The 18,859-nt window shown below is 35.0% G+C and overlaps 1 protein-coding gene across 6 annotated transcripts in view; it reads right to left on the reverse strand.

Moving 5' to 3' along the window:
* The window catches only part of TENM3 (teneurin transmembrane protein 3), a 2,406,934-nt gene that overhangs the window by 1,994,110 nt on the left and 393,965 nt on the right, over positions 1-18,859 (reverse strand). The window lies entirely within an intron of this gene.

The raw sequence follows: 18,859 nt of genomic DNA on the forward strand, positions 1-18,859 counted from the left end.
TTATTTATTTATTTATTTTAGCTGTGTACATTAAAAATGCTGACATTCAGGTTTCTCAAATTATAGAGAATATTTGTGTGTGTGACTTAGTTTTATTGTATCTTCAAGATAAGATCCAAATTCTTGCAAAATTGATAACATTTAGATACTAATTTGTAAACAGAAGTAGATGGTATTGTAAATTCATCCGAGTTCACTTGAGTGTTAAATTGTTAGGACAGCAAAATTGCTTCTCCCTTCAGTCCTAGATTGACTCTCTAATAAGATTTAGAAAGGGGGCGGGTGCTTAGAGATGGATGCAGTCTGGTTATTCTCTCCCTCCTCAGGATGGGCTCTGTTACCAAGCAGACCTTCCACTCCTGGAGCCCCATCCTTCACATTACACTGGTCTGCCCTGTGCAAACATCAGGCCACATTCCTTCTCAGATGGTGCCCTCTTAGCAATAAGAGGCAAAACTTATTAAGAGTATTGGAAACATTAATAAAATTGTTCATCTGTCTATGGAGATGATTTCTAGATGTCTGTTTGCTTTAATATGAGCAGAACCATTCAGGGCAAAAAATTTTTTTTCTCAAGTTTTAGTTCTGTTGATTCTTAAAAAATAGTTTTCTGAAAAAAGACACAACAGTTTTCTTCTCTCTACTGTCAACGCAATGGCTAAGTTTCTTCAATCTCTCAAAATGGCTATCACTTTCGCTTGCTAGGAAGGACTGCACACTTCCCTTGATATTCATGCACCTAACCCCAACCCTAACCCATTATCCACACAGATGACAGAATATTTTTTTAAAATAAGAAGCAGATACAATAAAGTGTCATTCCTACTTAACTATTGCAACCATTTCCTTTTTATTATCCATTAAATGAATTTGGAAATCCTTAACATGGCCTCTAAGACTTATTGTTCATAACCCTGCTGACTTTTCTAAATTCTCACAACACTCTTCACTCAACATACCTCAGAGACATTGACCTTTCTTTTGTTCCTAAAATTAGCCTCCTTTCTTACTGTCTCAGGCTCCTGATATTAGCAAATGCAAGAGCTGAGAAAATCCCTTCTGTCTAACTCTTGCCCTAACTTTTACATCTCAAACATTCCTTCCTTAAAGAAGATATCCTCAAATTCTAAACTAGGGTCTCTTTTGTAATCTAGTAATTGCCTTTTTCTTAGCTTTCCCTTTTCAAGCATTGCAGAGAAAAGTTTTTTATCTCTGCTTAGTTCCCCTTTGGATAGAGTGGACATAAAATTTATTGTCCAAACTAGAGACTTTTGAGACTTAAAGAGAGTAGACAGGATGCTAGTACACTAATGTGATCCAGGACTGGGCTGAGCAAACCAGGGCATATGATCAATCACCCTGGGAAGGAAAAGTTATTTAAACTTAAGGCAATGTAACTTTAACTAAGGGAACAGCATCCAAGCAGCTGATGGACCTTTAAAAGCAGATGGTTACTCATATACAAAGTTACAGTATTAAATATCATTCAGTGTTCTTTCTCTGTACTAATCTACTAAGAAATTTTTCTAAACATCTCAAAGTAAGATTAAACAGCATACAATGAAACTTATAAGGTTATATAAAGAGCTGAACCATTGCCCAAATTAAGGCTACCAGTTGAGTGTTATCAGGGCTCCTTTTTAGGTAAGCCAGGGTTACTTTTCCTAACCTCTGCTAACTTCTCTCTCACCATCAACACATTCCCATTCGTGAGCTTATTCCCAACCAAGGATTGCAGCAGGTGACCTTTACCTCTCCACGTGAATGCATGATGATGGTCTGGATACAAAGACAGTAAAAGAGAGGTGGACATTCAGCACTTCTAAGAGCTTTCCATGCCCTTGTAACCAGACCAACAAAAATCCACTTCAGGAATATTTTAGTGCGAGAGGCATTTAGTGTGAGGAGGAACAGTAGACTCTTCCCTTTAGAAACTCAGTCTTCAAGTTCACTCCAAAGAGATGTATAAATCAAGAAGAAAGAACTGAGTATTCAGGCATTGGGGTCCTTGGAATGGGACACCTTCCTTGATATGTTTAGTGTTCTGGTTCACTTCATCTCCTTTTGTGAGTGTATATGTGTTATACATGGGTTATTGGGTGTGCAAGGGAATTTGTTTTTTATTTATTTTTTGAGACAGTCTTACTCTGTCACCCTGGGCAAAGTGTAGTGGCATCATCATAGCTTACTGCAACCTCAAACTCCTGGGCTCAAGTGATTTTCCTGCCTCAGCCTCCCGAGTAACTGGGACTACAGGCATGTGTCACCACACCCAGATAAATTTTCTATTTTTAGTAGAGACAGGGTCTTGTTCTTGCTCAGGTTTATCTGGAACTTCTAAGCTCAAGTGATCCTTCCACCTTGGCTCCCCAGAGTACTAGGATTACAGGTGTGAGGCTCCACACCCAGCCTCTGAGGTAATTTATTTTTCCTTATTTGGAGTTTGAAGTGAGCATGTGATTCTTGAAGAGTGGGTGGACAGGGACAAATGAATAGGCAAAGGCTAAAGACATGGGGAAACCTCACAGCCTAGAATATTACCAGGGAGATCACTTAGACCAAATTAGAGAAATCCTTTGAAGGAGATGGCTTTCTAAATTCATATCTGTATGTCAAAATTTCTCCATCTAGAAAGCAACAATGGTATTTATTCTTTTGATTGCCCAGGGGTAGATATTTATTATGAAGTTAAGATTTAGTAAATAAGACAGAAATTCATAAAGTGAACAACATACTGACTCCCTTTGGTAAAAGATCCTTTCAAAACTTAATCATCAATAGGAAATACCTTGTCAAAAACCAGAATGTGAATGGTTGTGCGGACTGCCCTAACAGTCTACATTGATTTCAACTAATTAGGGGACCAAAAACCATGTCCGTGTCTACAGTGGTGGAGGACAGTGGATATGGAGCATGAAAAGCTACCAGATGGCTCTTAAAGTTGAATTGGTTACCTAGCAAGACATTTACTCTGAATTTTTCCATTTCTCTCTGTTTCAGTCTGGCCTCTAATGTTCTTTTAATGTAGATTTTTATTTGTGCATTTCACGGGTTGTTATGTGAATCTGTTGCTGCTGAATATGTTGAATCTTAAGTCTTTTGTGAAAATTAGCATGATTCTTTGTAGTTATAAATAACAAATGTATTCCTTTTGATAGAAAGGACAATTAAATGTGTTTTTGTTATCTTTTTATTCTTAAATTTTGTTCATATTGATTTATTTGGATGCTAATCATCACTAAACTTAAAAGATTATCTCAAATAGGAGCATGTCACGTAATGTCTATTTTACTCTTTGCTGGAAATGGACCATTACACTGCCAAAATACATTGTTAGAGTAATTTATTTTCCCGGTTTTCACCCCTCCCCCACTCTACCATGCAGAGATATGTTAGTGTATTCATCCAAAGTCTTGCAATGTCATAGAAGATAAAGAATTTGTCATGCATACCATAAAGCAGAAATATTATTTATCGCTGAAGTTAGTAGAGGGTTGAGACATGTTTAATTGTGTAGCGTGTACAGCAGTAAGCCAGCTTGTGGAATTTTAAAAAGTTGCATTTAGATGGAAAGGATTTTGTTACTTGAAAAGTATAAAGGTCTTTAAAAAATCAATTGCATAGTATTTATCAAAAGTGAATAGCTAGAGCTGAAGAGAAGTGACTTGGGAGCCACAGTACCTGGGTTCAAAGGGCATCTCAACACTCACTAGAGTACAACCTTTGATAAATTACTTATTTCTCTCTGCCACAATTTCTTCAAATGCAAAAGGAACAAAATAAGAGCCACTTTCTTATAGGGCTGTTGTGAGGATTAAACAAGTTAGTATATGCGAAGCTTTTAAAATATTACTCAGCATATAATTAGCCTTCAATATATGTTAGTTTTTATCACCATTTGAGTGAATCTATTTTTCTACTCTATGCTATAGTAGTTATCAAATAGTGTTTATTATGCAATATGATTAGGTTTTGTTAAATATGAAATGCCATAATACTTCAGTTATCCAGAACTCAGCAGAAAATAAGATAGTAAGAAAAATATGAGTAGCAAAGAGATATCACACACTCTCTGCACCATACTTAAAGTATCTTGCCTGTATAGAAAAGCCGTGGCTTCTCTAGGTCCGGCACTATGTCACAATGATACAAAGATAAACAAAAATCTTCACCTCTAAGCAACTTGTAATCTAGTTGAAAAGTAAATAGGAATAAATACAGTCTTATGTAATATAGGATTGTTTCTATGAGAGGGTTACAAGAAGAGAGAGATTGGAGAAGTCATATTAATTCTAGCAGAAAGTCCAGAACTTCCATCATCTTCCACACTGCTGTTTTGTAAATTTTTTATTCATCTCTAGAATTATTGCCTCTAGACTATACTTCAGCATCAGTAATTTTAATGAGTGATGCCTATTTTCTAATTATTTGTATTACTGAAAATCACCATTAATTGACATTTATTGAACACCAACTAAGGGGAAGTACAGGACAATGACATCATGAATGCTTTAAGCTACAGTTTTGAGAACCGTAACAAAATGGACAAAGCACTCATAAGTACTATGAATAAAATAAGACAGGATGACATCATAGTGCCAGTGGGTGACAAGAGTCCATTTTATTTTATATGTTCATGAAAGGGCCTTCAGAAGTTGTGACATCTGCTACAACACAGGAATGGATAACAAGCAGCAGCCAGTCTGGAAGCATCTGGCAGCAGAGCATCCCAGGAAGATGGAAATGAAAGACAAGAGCTTGCAGGGAGAACAAAAGGTTGGAACCTGTGAGAAGAAATCTCCCTCCCCAGGAGAAGGCTTGTGACTACGGTCTGGACAAGGATCATGGGAACAGATTTAGACATTGAAGCCCATTTTCTCCCATCCAAGTACTAGCCAGGCCCGACCCTGCTTAGCTTCCAAGATCAGACAAGATCAGGTGCATTCAGGGTGGTATGGCTAAAGACACTGAAACCCATTTTCTAAGTGCAAAGGGATGACATTAGGGTTCGGGAGAAGGAGTGATGTGACCCAATTTATGTTTTTAAAAGAATTCCTCAGGGGATACAAGAATGGATAGTAGGGGTCTAGGGCAGAAGTCGAGAGAACAGCTAAGAGGCTATTGCATGTAGTTGATCAGGCAAGAGGTGAGAGGGGCACCTGGCATGATGGCCTCAATGGAGATGCAGAGAAATAGATGATGCCAGAATAAATTTTGGAGGTAGAGCTGATGGATTGGATGTGAAAGTATGAGAAAGGTAGGAATTAAGACAAGTCCTAGGTTTCAGGGAGGCAAAATAGATTATGTTACCATTTACCAACATGGAATTGAGAGAGGAAAAAACAAAATTGGGGAGGAAAATACAGATTTGTATTTTAGCTCTATCAATATGAGGCACATGTTGACATTTAAGTGCCAATGGTGGATATGAGTTTAGAACTGAGTACCATGTTCAGCCTACAGTGTTTCTCATCCTCGGCACTACTGACATTTACTTCCAGGTATTTCTTTGTTGCGGGGACTGTCCTGTGCATGTGTGCATTGCGGGATGTTTCACAGCATCCTTTGCTTCTGTCTACTGCATGACAGTATCTCCTGCACCCAGCTGTGACAAACAAAAATGTTTCCAAACATTGCTGAATTGGGCAGGGTGGGGGCAAAATGGCTCTTGGTTGAGAATCACTGGGCTAGAAACAAACATTTCAATGTAAAAATAAAGATTCAATTTGGCAGCAGGAATATGAATGATCTCACCTATGAGAAGGGAAAAGAATAGTAGAGGGCTAACTCCAGGGGACTTAAAGATTAGAAACTGAGCAGAGAAAGAGGATCCAGTATAGGACACATTTAGGCAGGGATTTAGCTGATGAGCATGGGGGGCTGGGGGCCTGGAGAAGCTGTTGCCAGCAGGAGAGAGTGACCATGCGTGGCTCCTATGTATGAGTTTGAGTAGGTAAAAGAGGACAGAAAAACAATCCCTTCCAGATCTGTATGGAAAGAGGACTTGGTCTAAAGACATCATGAGACAGTCTCGATGTGAAAATATCTATAACCACACATTATTTTAGCAGGAAATTTTCTGGGACAAGAGTCTGACAATAGATAGAGTTGGTTGAACATAAGCTCTTCCTCAATATGATTAGGTTTGGTACAAAAGGGGCCAGATGCAGGTGTGGTTGGATGTGAACCTCCTCCCATGAATTTACTTGCATAAGATGTGAGAGTCTCTCTGCGCAGCAAAGGGCACAGCCCCTGAGCTCCCACCTACCTCCCTATCTTGGAATTATAATGCTATACAAAGTTTGATGTCTGGACTGTCACAGACCAAGGCCAGATTGCAGAAAAAAGCAAAGTGTTCCTGAAAGAAAAGTTATCATGAGGGTTAAAGGAGTTTGGGCCAGGAAACTGATTTCTACTCTGAGGGCAAAGTGTCAGAGAGGAGTGCCTCCCTGGACCCAGCATCTTTCTGATATTGGCCCTTCTGTTGCCAGCCATTCTGATCCTGTGAGCATTGGGAGAGGAGTTCTGTTTGTGTGTGAATACTGTAAACCCAGGGTTCAGCCAGGTATGGAGGCTGCGAAGGGCAGGAAGCTGAGAGAACACAGAGGTTGAAGATTTCAGCCACAAAGGAATTTATACATTTTTATGTATTTGTTTTATTGCTATAGAATTAAATGTGCTGAAACAGAGGATATATATATAGATTCATAACTTTACTAAAATTATATTAAATGTTGACAGATTATTCATTTAGAAATTATAATACTACATAACCCCAACTTATGAGTTAATGATACTGATTTCCCCAAGTTTTCACCAGTTCTGGATTTGAATGCATTAAAATTTGGCAATCTGATAAGTAAAAAAAAAAAAAATGCTCTCTCATTATCACTCTAATTTGTAACTCATGTACACTAATGAAGGCAACGTCTTTTTATATACAGGCTGTTTATATTTTGCCTTCTAGAAATTGCCTATTCATAGTTTTTTTGCTTATATTTTTTGTTGGACTCTTGGTCCATTTCACATTTATTTGTAGAAACTCTTTTCATATTAGGGACATGAATCTTTGTTATGTTTCAAAAGATCATCCTATTTAGTATGAATATAGTTCTGCAAAATGGTTTACATATCCCCATACATCATTAATGCTTACCTGATACCACCTTCTGAAAAAAATAAAAAATCAGACACCTCCCTTGTAAAAATCTGAAAAAACTGACATTCCTGTTAGTAAAAGGGGGGGGTGTTCTGAATTATGAAAACACATGTTATTAATATGACTCCTTTTTTCAGAACAAAATTCAGGGAAAAAAGTAAAAACCTGTTTGCTTTAGGATAAAGATCTATCTCATTGTTCTTTTGCTTTGAAAGAGATTTGGGTCTTTCAAAACGGTCATAATGAATTTTTTCATTTAATGGACTTCTCTACCAAAATGTAGTCCCTGGGATACTATTTGTTAAGGAAAGAAAAAGTCTACAGCCTAAAATATTTGGAAAATACTTGTGGTTTTTTGCAAACATGTTTTTGTTGAAGGATTTCACAAATACTTTTAAATACTAACGTTCATTATGAATCACTTAGTGAAACTTGAGTGTACAGAATTCTGCAAAATATTGAACTACAGGCCTTTGAGATTTCTTTCTCAAAGTATACCACCAGCGCTAGTGTTTCTTGACACAATTTTTTTTTTTATAAATGCTGACTTAAGGAAATAAGCTTCATACTTCTTTGCAAATGAATGCCTTTTCTTGTATTTGCCTTAACACTGCTGTCTTGTCACCACAAATCCTTCACCAACAACAGCAAACCTTGTATAAAATTACCAGTAAAAATTTTTTGAAAATATTCATAAATTCAATTGAGTTGGCACAACCTAAATGTAGTTAGACACTGTACAGTAAAGTAAAAAAAAATGCTTAGTATTTATTTTTTCTTGTGTTTGTGCCATGTCTCCATGGAGGATATAAGAAATGGTTTCTCTTTCAACTAAAAAAATATATAGTGATAGGTGTGGAAAGATGAGAACCTAACACTTTCTGAGAAGCCTTTACTAAAAAGGTAGAGTGGAAAAAGAATAATATATTATAATAATTTAAAATTATTTTTTGTATAGTCTTTGCTTATACTTATGATAGATTTTCCTTTTCTTTAAAATTTTCTTGTAAACTATTTATTTTTACAAACTTATTTGTTCTAATTTTTCAGGATACATCCTGAGTTCCTTTGTTGTTATTAAATATAATTTTGAAATTTAGTTTTATTTTTGCCCACTTATATTTATGTGTTTATGAAGAGAAAACACTATAGGGGACAAACATGGTTGAGAGAATTACCATAAATCATCTAAATTGATATGACTTGCTGATTGTCCAACTAATTAGTAGGTATTATACTGTTGATAACATATAAGTAAATGATGGATAATTACTCACTTCTGGGCTCCTAAACCTGCCATTTTACCTGTGGTTTCTTAATAATTACTGGTTCCTTCACTGTTCAGCACATAGGAACATTTCTTCTAAAAGAGCAGGATTATGCATTGCCTATTAAAGTTATTGCCAGCATCTCAGAAACTGAAGTTAATGCTTTCACAAATAGCATTTCCAATGAATAATGCTGAAATCAGACTTTTTTTTTTTTTTTTCATTGCAAATGCCTCAAGTAGTTGGCTCCTTTCCCATCGGCTACTTTGTAACTGCGAATATGACAACATGACGGTGATTCACAGATGCCAAAATATGACGAGCGGAGCAAATCTGTGTTCCAGATATGATAAGGTGAGAAAAGCAGAACTCTCGGCCCCAGGTGATTTCCACAAAGACACCTACATACAGCAGGGCTCGCTATCTATACCATGCAGCCGCCAACTCTAATAACCTGGCCAGGAGAGAAACACATCTAAAAATGCAAATTGATGAAAAAAATAAAACTGGGTTGCATAGTAACATCTTAAGCAGATTTGAGAGATGTATGTTTGAAAAGCATAAGCTTCAGCCTTCGAAAATGCTTTTTGTTGTATTCAACACATATTGGGCTAGAACTAAGAAAAATACATAGAAATTATGGATGCCTTTAAAAATCCTTTCTCCAACCCTCCAACCTTATAAACAATGCAAAAGTGAGTGAAATAACAGCTTGCTTCTTGTTTTTATCATAATATTTGGAAACTTATTTTAAATATACATATGCTTCATAGATTGGGGGCTATAGTTACACATCACTGAAACAGAAAAAATAGATTGTGAACATGCATCTGAGAAAGACCAGTTATACATTCTTATAAACCACTTCTCATTCTTGTACTGCAACAGTCAGGAATAATAGAGTCACAAATTATATAAGACTGTTTTTACTGGTTGTACATATATATTTATGTATATTCCATTCATACATTCTGATTTCTGCCAAGCCTGATTGGCAATTTAACTCGTGTGAGCAAATTTATGGTCAGAATTTATACTCAAAATCAGTCAAATCCAGAATAGGCTCTTATTAGCCATAACATTCTGTAGACGAATAGTAGAGTAACTTTACCAGAATGATGGGAAAATTAAAGGTATTTTATGTCATATTATGAGTCTAAATATATTGTTCAAAATCAAATTTGTAAATAAGAAACAAAAATTGTCAATGTTTCCTCTAATTCATAAATTAATGGCTTTATTTGGATGTATCTGTATACTTTAAGCAGCAGTATTTTTGAAAATTATATAATAGAGGAAAAAAAGAACTTTAGCATACATGGTTTCCACATCAGTTTTCAAGAAATGTTTCTCATCAATTTTTATGGAAAGCTATAGATTAATTGTGAAGTATTTACAGATGGTAAGCTCTTTGACAAAAGAAGAGTTGTATGCTTACCACTGTATTACAAGCAGCTGCTACAGTGCCAAATACATATTAGATGTTTAATAAATATTTGTGAAATAAATTAATGAATAAACCAAGAATTGAAGGTGATTTTTAAAAAAATGAGGCCTCATCCAAACATTTTACAAACTATCCAAGCCCAGCAATCAGTATTAAATATAAACTACCTTATGCCTGATTGTATGCAATAACTAAGATTTGTTTTAATTAGGGTCTTTTTTTTTGGCAAGGAATTACTCAAAGTATTTCTTTACTGCTTTCCCCTCTTTTTTAGGAGTGGCAGGCAGGAGGAAAAATAACCCATTATTATGTAAAAGCCATACTTTGGAAAGCAATTTCAAAAAAAAATACTTGCATTCTAAAGTATAATGCTACTTATTCACAGCAAGTCTAAGAAAATAGGCTTGTTGACCACTCCAGGGCATCTCTTCCTCTCATTCAATATAGCGTCCAGAGCAATACAAGGACTGTATGGTCCCCACAGCAAGATGTTCACTTAAACATCATGTACACATGGCTCTACATGTTTTTAACAATATGCCTTTATTCTTAAGTATTTTAATATTCTTACTATATTCTAAGCACACACTAAGTTCTATATATGGATAATCTCATTGAAGTAGATGCTATTATTATCCCCATTATACAGATAAGAAAATACATACCCCAGTAACTTAGCCAAGGTCATAGATTAAGGAAATGTTGGGACAGGGCATTTAATGCACAGAGGAAAATAATTCAATTAGTGTTTCTCAGCTAGATAGCATAAGAACCCTCATAAAGGAGCAAAGTAGAAGTCAGGAAAAGAGCTAAATTTAGAAAAAGAGCAAGAAGGATACAGATTAGAGAATCCATACTGGGTTTCTGGATTATGAGTGAAAAACAGTTTTCAAGGAGTATTTGGAAGAAGTCAGGTAGCAGTGCAGTGAGCAATTAATGAATAGTTAGAAGGTAACAGTAAAAGACTCGTCTCCTGGGAAAGGAAGGGGATAAATTTCATTTTGCATAGAGGGGAAAAAAAGGAGAAATATATCTGGCAGCTAGCAGAATGGGCTAGGTTTGATTTTAGCCTGAGAGGGAGTAAATTGATTTAGGAGACAGATGCCTCCTGAAGGCAGAGTATAGAGGAGTCTATAGACTCAATTGAAAGTCCTCTGTAGACTCAGGACAAATCAGGAAGGCATGCAGATTGTTTTCATATACAAAATGCTGGCATTGTCTATATCATTTCATAATAATTGTCTATATTCATTGAATATATGTTTATTAAATAATTCAGGACTGCCAAGATTTATGGGAAGTTTATTCAGTCATGAGCAGTGAGCACCGATAAAGGCATAGGCATGGTTCTCGTAGTGGGGCCCAGGGGTGAAAACAAAGCTGGCCTTAAGGATCTGAGAATCTAGCAGGCAAGACAGGTGAGATTTGCTTTAATACCTGATGAATTCATTACTCTGAGATCATGTAAGAGGAAGACCCAAGTCAGTGTATAAGGAGGAAGGATTTTCAATGAGAAGTACAAAAAATTGAATACTAAAGTTGACTTTTAATACTTAAATAGACATAAGTGTTAGGGTGTGTTTATACATACACAGATATATGTACACTCTGCCAGTATTGGGTTTCAGAACCAGAGTCTCTCAGAGAATATTGCAGACTATATGAAACCACGATCTCTAAGAGATGAGAAGGTTTATAAAATAATCACAGCAAAATTCCCTTCATTTTGAATATTTATAGACATTGATCTGTTGGATATTTTCTTTTTCAAATAGTCACTCAGAAATTATGAAATTCAAAACTATATTGCTTAATACCTATTTTTATACTGTCTTTTTGAGAAGCAAAATTATAGGAAAAGTATTTCCATATATAGGATGAAATTAAAGTCAATTGGAGCAAAGGTTTTACCAGATATATAAAATAATGTAATGTTATCATATAAATTAACAAAATCATTTAATATGTATTCTTCACAACATCTGAGTTGTATATTTTTATTACCATTTTACAGATGAGGAAATTGAGGACAAAGAAGTTAATAAACCGGCCACTTTAACCCAATAGACTATTTGATACCACCTGTATTAAGGACAACACTGAGAATATATCGTCACATAATTGGTAAGGTAAAGAAGGGACAAATAAAATATTAATGGATGAACAAAATAAATTTTTATACTAACTTGATCAAAATATTAAAATACAAAAAAACTGAACCCAAAAGGCTTAATTTTGAACATAAACAAATATGTAAACATTGTTAATCTCCATAGCCCATAATGAAGGGACCAAAATGTAAAATGTAACATTTGAATGTAACATGGAATCCTGGTTGGTACCATGCTAAAACAGGTTTTATTTTATTTGGTTTTACTGATTTTAGTTTTAAATATTGGTATGTATTGTGATCTATATCACTTCATAGGATATGGACTTTTAATATTTATATAATAGATTTAATAATTTAATATAGCAAAGAGATATCATTAACATATAAAACATTAATATTTAACATCCCAACATAAATTATTATGGCAAAGTGTCCCAGAGGAAAAAAAGAAAAAAAAAATTGTTGAATGAAGTCTATATCCAAAATCCACTTCATGATATTCTCATTTGATTGGATTTACAGCATAATTACTTTGTAAGTAAATAAATGGGTAGATCTCTCTCTCCTCTGGTCCCCTCACACTTTCTTTCTCCATTAAAGCATGTGTACTTTACACTGATCTACAGAGAATGTTGGAAACATTAAAAATTTTGCATCCTACTTAATATTAAAAACTGCTCCTAAGGGATACCTATGTCTAATTTCACCTTTGGCTACAATGTTACAAAATCTAATATTAAAATCATCACAGTAAGCAAACACACAGAGAAGGAGACTGTGTCCTGTTTAAGGGAATAACTAGGAAATGCATTTTTGGATTCAATGAGAATATCCTTGAATGCCAGTCTAAGAATTTTCTACTTTATTCAAAAAACAGTAGGAAGCCACTGCAGGTTTTTGAGCTGAATGACATGGCCAATGTCATGCTTTAGAAAGAAAATCCTGACAGCAGTGCTTGGATCCTTTAGAATGGAGAAACACTAGAAACTGGGAAATTATTTAGGAAGCCCATTAAGTTGTGCACAAGATAGTACACAGTGTCTCTCATTATAGACCAAAATTAGATTTCAGATATTTACACTGGTTTGAAAATTATCCATTTAAAAACTGTGCCTAATAGTTGTTTCTCAATCAGGGAGGTCATATGACTCTGTGAACTAAAGAAGATATCTTAAGAAGTAATGAAGTTAAAGCATATGTAGAACAAAAATGTGCCTTAGAGGTTATACAAAAGAAATAAAGAAAGAAAGAGAGAGACTGCTGGAATGCTGTGAAAACTTCCGTACTGCACTGAAAAATCACCCTCCAGTGAATTGCCTTCAGGCTGCATTTTCAGAAATTATATTCTAGTAGTGGTCAATTTTTCAACCCAAAGGGTGATATTTCTTTCCATAAATTTGATTCCCAGTCAATATTTCTTATACATAATATGATCTAGGTATTTCACAGTTAAAAATAACCAAGGTCAAAATGTCTCATAAGTACATAGCATCATTAAACATTGGCCACATAAGGGAAATGGTAGGAGTTCCATGCTGGAGCTAAGTGTGTTAGAGGCTTACTTGTCACTCTTTCTTCTCAGACAATTTCAACAAATAAATAGTGAAGCCCATTATTTTTTGCTCCCACTGTCAGAAGCTGCCATTCTCATCCCTATCCAAATAGGAGAATGTGCTAGTTATTTTTCCGTAGGAGGATGGAGCTACTTTCTAGAATGTCCCAACATAATGTAATTATAGTGAAGCTCATTGAATACAGGTAGACGGTAGAGATATGAGTAACTCTAGATTCATTACAAATATGTTTGTTTCTTGAGATTATTTATTTCTAAATGTTTAATAAACCTGTACACTCTTTTTGCCTCTTTATATGACAGTTCAAATAGGCTCAGACTATATTCTAGCACACTGCTCTGCAGCACAGGAGTGCATTGAAATTGTGTGAAAAGATGATAGAATCCGATTTACAGAAAATGGATATGTGATAGCGGTACACTGTCATCTTTCTAACCCACTCATTCAACTTGGGCCAGTCTCTTGTTTAACTGACTTCGATCTTTGTTTTTCTGGTACAGGGGACTCCATTTAAGTCCCCAGTACTTACTTTACACCTAAGTTCTTTATTTACTACTTAACACACAACATTTAACTTGTTGGGATTACTTTGAACTCAAGCTTTTGTCCAGTATTGAGTTCATTCTCCTTCTGCAAACTGCTTCCTTAATACACTGACTTTACAGGTGATATCTAGAAACGCTGACTGACCTGTGAGGAGGCTCTTTTTTTTTCATCATTTAAGTCCAGAGCATCAAGTTTTGTGAGTCTTTCCTTTGCAGATTCTCTTTGCTTTGCTTCTTCTTTACTTGCCATTTCAACAATGGAATTCTATAGAATGTCATAATCTAAAGAATTAGAGCAAGAGCCTTGCAGCTGTTTTCCTGGCCTAATCTTCTGAGAGAACAAATTTCATCGTGACTTCCCTGCTCAGGAACCTAACACAGCTGTTGTTTGTCCAGGCACAGTCATCACTGGTACCCATGAGGGTCCTCTTACCCAAGAGAAGGGATTTTCATGAATCTGTGATGCTAAATGCTTAATGATAAATTAAGATTTATCATTAATATTTTATTTGAGGTCAAAAGAGAAAAAACAGCATCAATGAATATTTTCTAATAAATCTTTAGGCTGTTTGTACCTGTTGATTGTTCTAGTTAAAGATACTTTCCCAATAAAACTTGCTTCCAGTTATTAGCTCTATCTATCAATAGTACATTATTCCACTTGGAAATGATTGTTATGGATGGAAACTCACTCATTTTTTTTTTTATTGAGGGACAGATATTTGTATGAATGGTAGATGTTTTTTATCCAATTACTTTCTCTCTTGAACTGAATTCCTTTTAAAACAGGATCTAAATATTGACTTGCTTTTAATCTCAATGTTTTCTTTTCAATCAGCTTATAAATAAGTTCAGCTCAGGGCCTCAGTCCACCCAAAAATTATATTTATAAAGAAAATATAAATATCTATTTTATATATGCATCCCCACACCTTTTTAACAAATCAATAATGGTTTCAGTCCTCGAGGAGCACTTTGCCCATATAGTCATAATGATCAACCCTTACTAAACATGTAACTATGTGAAGGTATTGATTTATCCTTAGTAGCTCATTTAAACATCACTGTAACTATTAGGAAATTGAGGCTTAATAATGTTAACAAACTTGCCAAATGACATAAGAGTAAATTTCCAAATGAAATTTTTTATAGGAACCTCTCTGACTTCAAAGGTCATGGATATAACCTCCATGAAATACTGTCTTCCTGTGCTAGAATGTAAAACTAATCAAATTCCATTATGGAAGACTATATGTGTTCCTGTTCATTCCCTTGCTAGATGTGAACTTCTTGAAGAAAGGATTTAGCTTACTAATCTTTAGTTTCAACAGCACAATCTAAGATCCATCTAGCAACCAATTAATATATTAATACTGTTGAACGGAACTAAACACACTTTCTGAATTGGGATACAGAATACCTACTCTTATAGGTAGAGATATGATACTCCATAGATGAAACATATTATGTCTTAAATAACATTTTATGAAAATAGATTTCAAATGATTTGATCCCAGAATACCAAAGATCGTATTTTGATGGGAGATGATTATCATTTTTCTGAGAGGCAGTAGTTCAAGTGCAGACTCTGGGGGCAGCCCTCTTCACTAGGTATGTGATCTTGAAGCCATTCCATGGCTCATTTTTTTCATGGGTAAGTAAGGAATAACAATAATAAAATGTTTACATGGGTTTCCCATGAGAATTATATCAATTAATAAGTTAAAAAGCACTTAGGTCAGTGCCTGACTTATTAACACTCAATAAATGTCATTGTTATTATTTATACATAACATATAGCAGATCTCAAACATGGGTTTCATTTTGATTTTTTCATTCTTAAAATTATTGGAAACCCCAAAGAATTGTTGTCTAGGTAGGTCCTTTCTATTCTATAGTATAAATTAAAACTGAGAGGATATAAAAATATTTAATTTAAAAGTAATATTAATAATTCTATACATGTTGACATAAAATGTTTATGAAAAATAACTACATTTTTAAGACCAAAACATGAGAATGGCATTATATTTTCGCAAGTCAATTTCTATGTTGTGTTATCATAATATAGTCTCTGGAAAACTCACTGTACACCAGTGAATGAAAAAGGCAAATCGTGTCTTAGTTTTTTTTTTTAGGAGTCTATACTGGCCTGACATGGAAGTCTAGCATTTTTATTAGACATAGTTTTGAGTTTCAATACTCCCCACAAGGAGATTGAGGAAGCCTAAGGTTCCCCAGGCCATACATTGAGAAATTATGTTTCATAGAAAATCTTCTACCAGTGAGTTGATTCTCTAGAGTAAACTTGCAGAGATTGACTAAACTTCATCTTTTTGAACACTAATGCTTACTGCTAAGTTATTATTTCAGTGGGGATCCCATTGTGCATTCTCCAACTGGTTTAAGGATGCGTAATATTGTTTATTTTGGAAAGAAAACATGCAGTTTTCTACATATTAGGGTAGGAAATTCCAGGGTAGGCAAACTTTAGCCAGTTCCTATGCCATCTTTGAAAGTTACCTTTGTCCTGCCTTACCTTACCGATGTGCGTGGATCTAGCTTGGAAAGCACAGAGTTTAAAACTAAATGGAAGAAAATCAGATTTCCACTCAGTTTTCTAAGAAGCACTCTCAGGAGACATGGTAACAATAAATGTGAAAACAGAAAAAGGAAAAATCTTTCCATACAGTGTGTTATTCAAATATCTGGCTAAAAGTGTTTTGAATACTTTAGACTTAAAAAGCTGATTATGTAAAGTAAATTAGACTAAAAAAAATATTTTAACCAGAAAATAAATTGTTCCAGGGAATTATTTCTAAAATATGTGATAAGAAAAGCATTTTGATACCGTATCTGCAAAGCTCAGGATACTCACTTTTCAAAGTTCTCTTTCATTAAATTAGAGTATCATGGTTTTCTATGAAATAAGGAAAGCATCCTTTATTCTTATAAATTCTAAATATCAAAAATATCATTAAACACAATTTCTAGCCAGGTGTGGTGGCTTACACCTGTAATCCTAGCACTGGGGCGGGAGGATTGCTTGAGGCCAGGAGTTCTAGGCCAGCTTGAGCACAGTGAGACTCCATCTCTATGAAAAAATAGAAAAAATAGCCAGGTCCATGTTAGTGCATGGCTGTAGTCTCAGCTACGCGGGGAGAGGCTGAGGCAGAAGGATCGCTTGAGCCCAGGAGCTGAGGTTATAATGAGCTATAATGATGTCACGGCACTCTAGCTAGCCCAGGCAACAGAGTGAGAACCTGTCTTGAAATTCAAAAAGTTTTTAGTTTTCAAAGGAAGGGACATATGAGTTCTCTAAACACATCTAACTAATGCATTAATGCATAATTTTTAAAAAAGTAATATAGCCTAATACAATAGTGTCTCATTAGTGTTTATATTTAAAACTCCTAAAATAGGATTTAGTATAGTAGCAATAATAATGATGATATTTATTCAGTGATTACTATATGCCAAACACTGTCCTAAACACCTTATACACATTTGCCAACATATACATTTACCTTTTGTGGTAGGCATTACTAACTTCATCTTGCAGATGCAGTAACTGAATCACAGATAACTTAAGTAAGTTGTCCAAAGTCACAGAGATTATAAATTTGGAGTCAGAGTTTGATCCTTGGCAACTTCTAACTTGAAATCTAGGCTTTCTACCACCATATCCTATTTCTATACTCAGTGAATATTTGTTGCAAGAATGAACATAAAAGAGGATATTAGATTCATGCCATTTTTCTGAAAATTTTAATATAAACTTATATTTTTGTATAACTGATAAAATGATTGATTTATTAGCAGAATAACAATTAGATTTGGCAAACAATAAGAAAAATGAAATAGTAAAGGCAGCCTAATCAGTGGCTAAGTACTTGAATGAAGTGAAAACCAGGAAATAATGTCATATTTCTAGCCACACCCATTATCCACATGTTTATGACACAATTTTATACATAATTTCATTGTAAATGCCCAACTTTCCTCTCATTTCTTTACATCACTCAATAAATAGGCTGTAAATTTAAAGTCTTAATTCACATGGGTGTTTCCAATTAAACTCATTAGTGAGTTAATATTAATAGCCTTATCTATTCCTGTAACCATTTAAGTTTTATTTTGGTCTTTGAGTTTTCAACAAAAATGTGTTTTTATTGTTCACTGTACTGCTCCTCATGAATTTCCCACTGAAAGCTGTTTTTTTCCAACATTTCCACAGTTGAATTAATCATTTTGCTCACCAACTTGTTCCTCCTTCTCTGTGCCAGTCTCTGTGATTGTGCCAACTTCAAAAGGGATGGCCCTGCCAGAGGCTTGAGCGTCTTCTGAGACATGTTCCTACCACCTCACTCTCTCAATCCATTTAGCTGCCAAGTCTCTGATTCTACCTGTTAAATAGCTGTAAATATATCATCCCTGCTTCCTACTCACTGCCTTGCTCTCTGCTCAGGTCCCATCGTTTCCCCTTGTATTACTCAAGCAGCCTCTTAGCTGGTACCTGCATCTTCAGTCTGGCTTCCCTCCAACTATTCTCCAGGCTTGAGGCTGTCTATTCCCAGAGATCATCTTTTCAATTATAAATCTGATCATGTCCTGCCCTGTTGCAAATCTTCAGTGCCTTTCCATTTTTGCAGTGTAAAATTAAAACTGTTTAACGTGATATAAAATGCCAAATGCAATCTGCTCCAGCCTACCTTTCTCTTTTCAGTTTTAACCAACTTCCTCTCCTCCTGGA

The sequence above is a fragment of the Microcebus murinus genome, chromosome 15 (genome assembly GCF_040939455.1).
Source record: "Microcebus murinus isolate Inina chromosome 15, M.murinus_Inina_mat1.0, whole genome shotgun sequence".
Taxonomy (NCBI): domain Eukaryota; kingdom Metazoa; phylum Chordata; class Mammalia; order Primates; family Cheirogaleidae; genus Microcebus; species Microcebus murinus.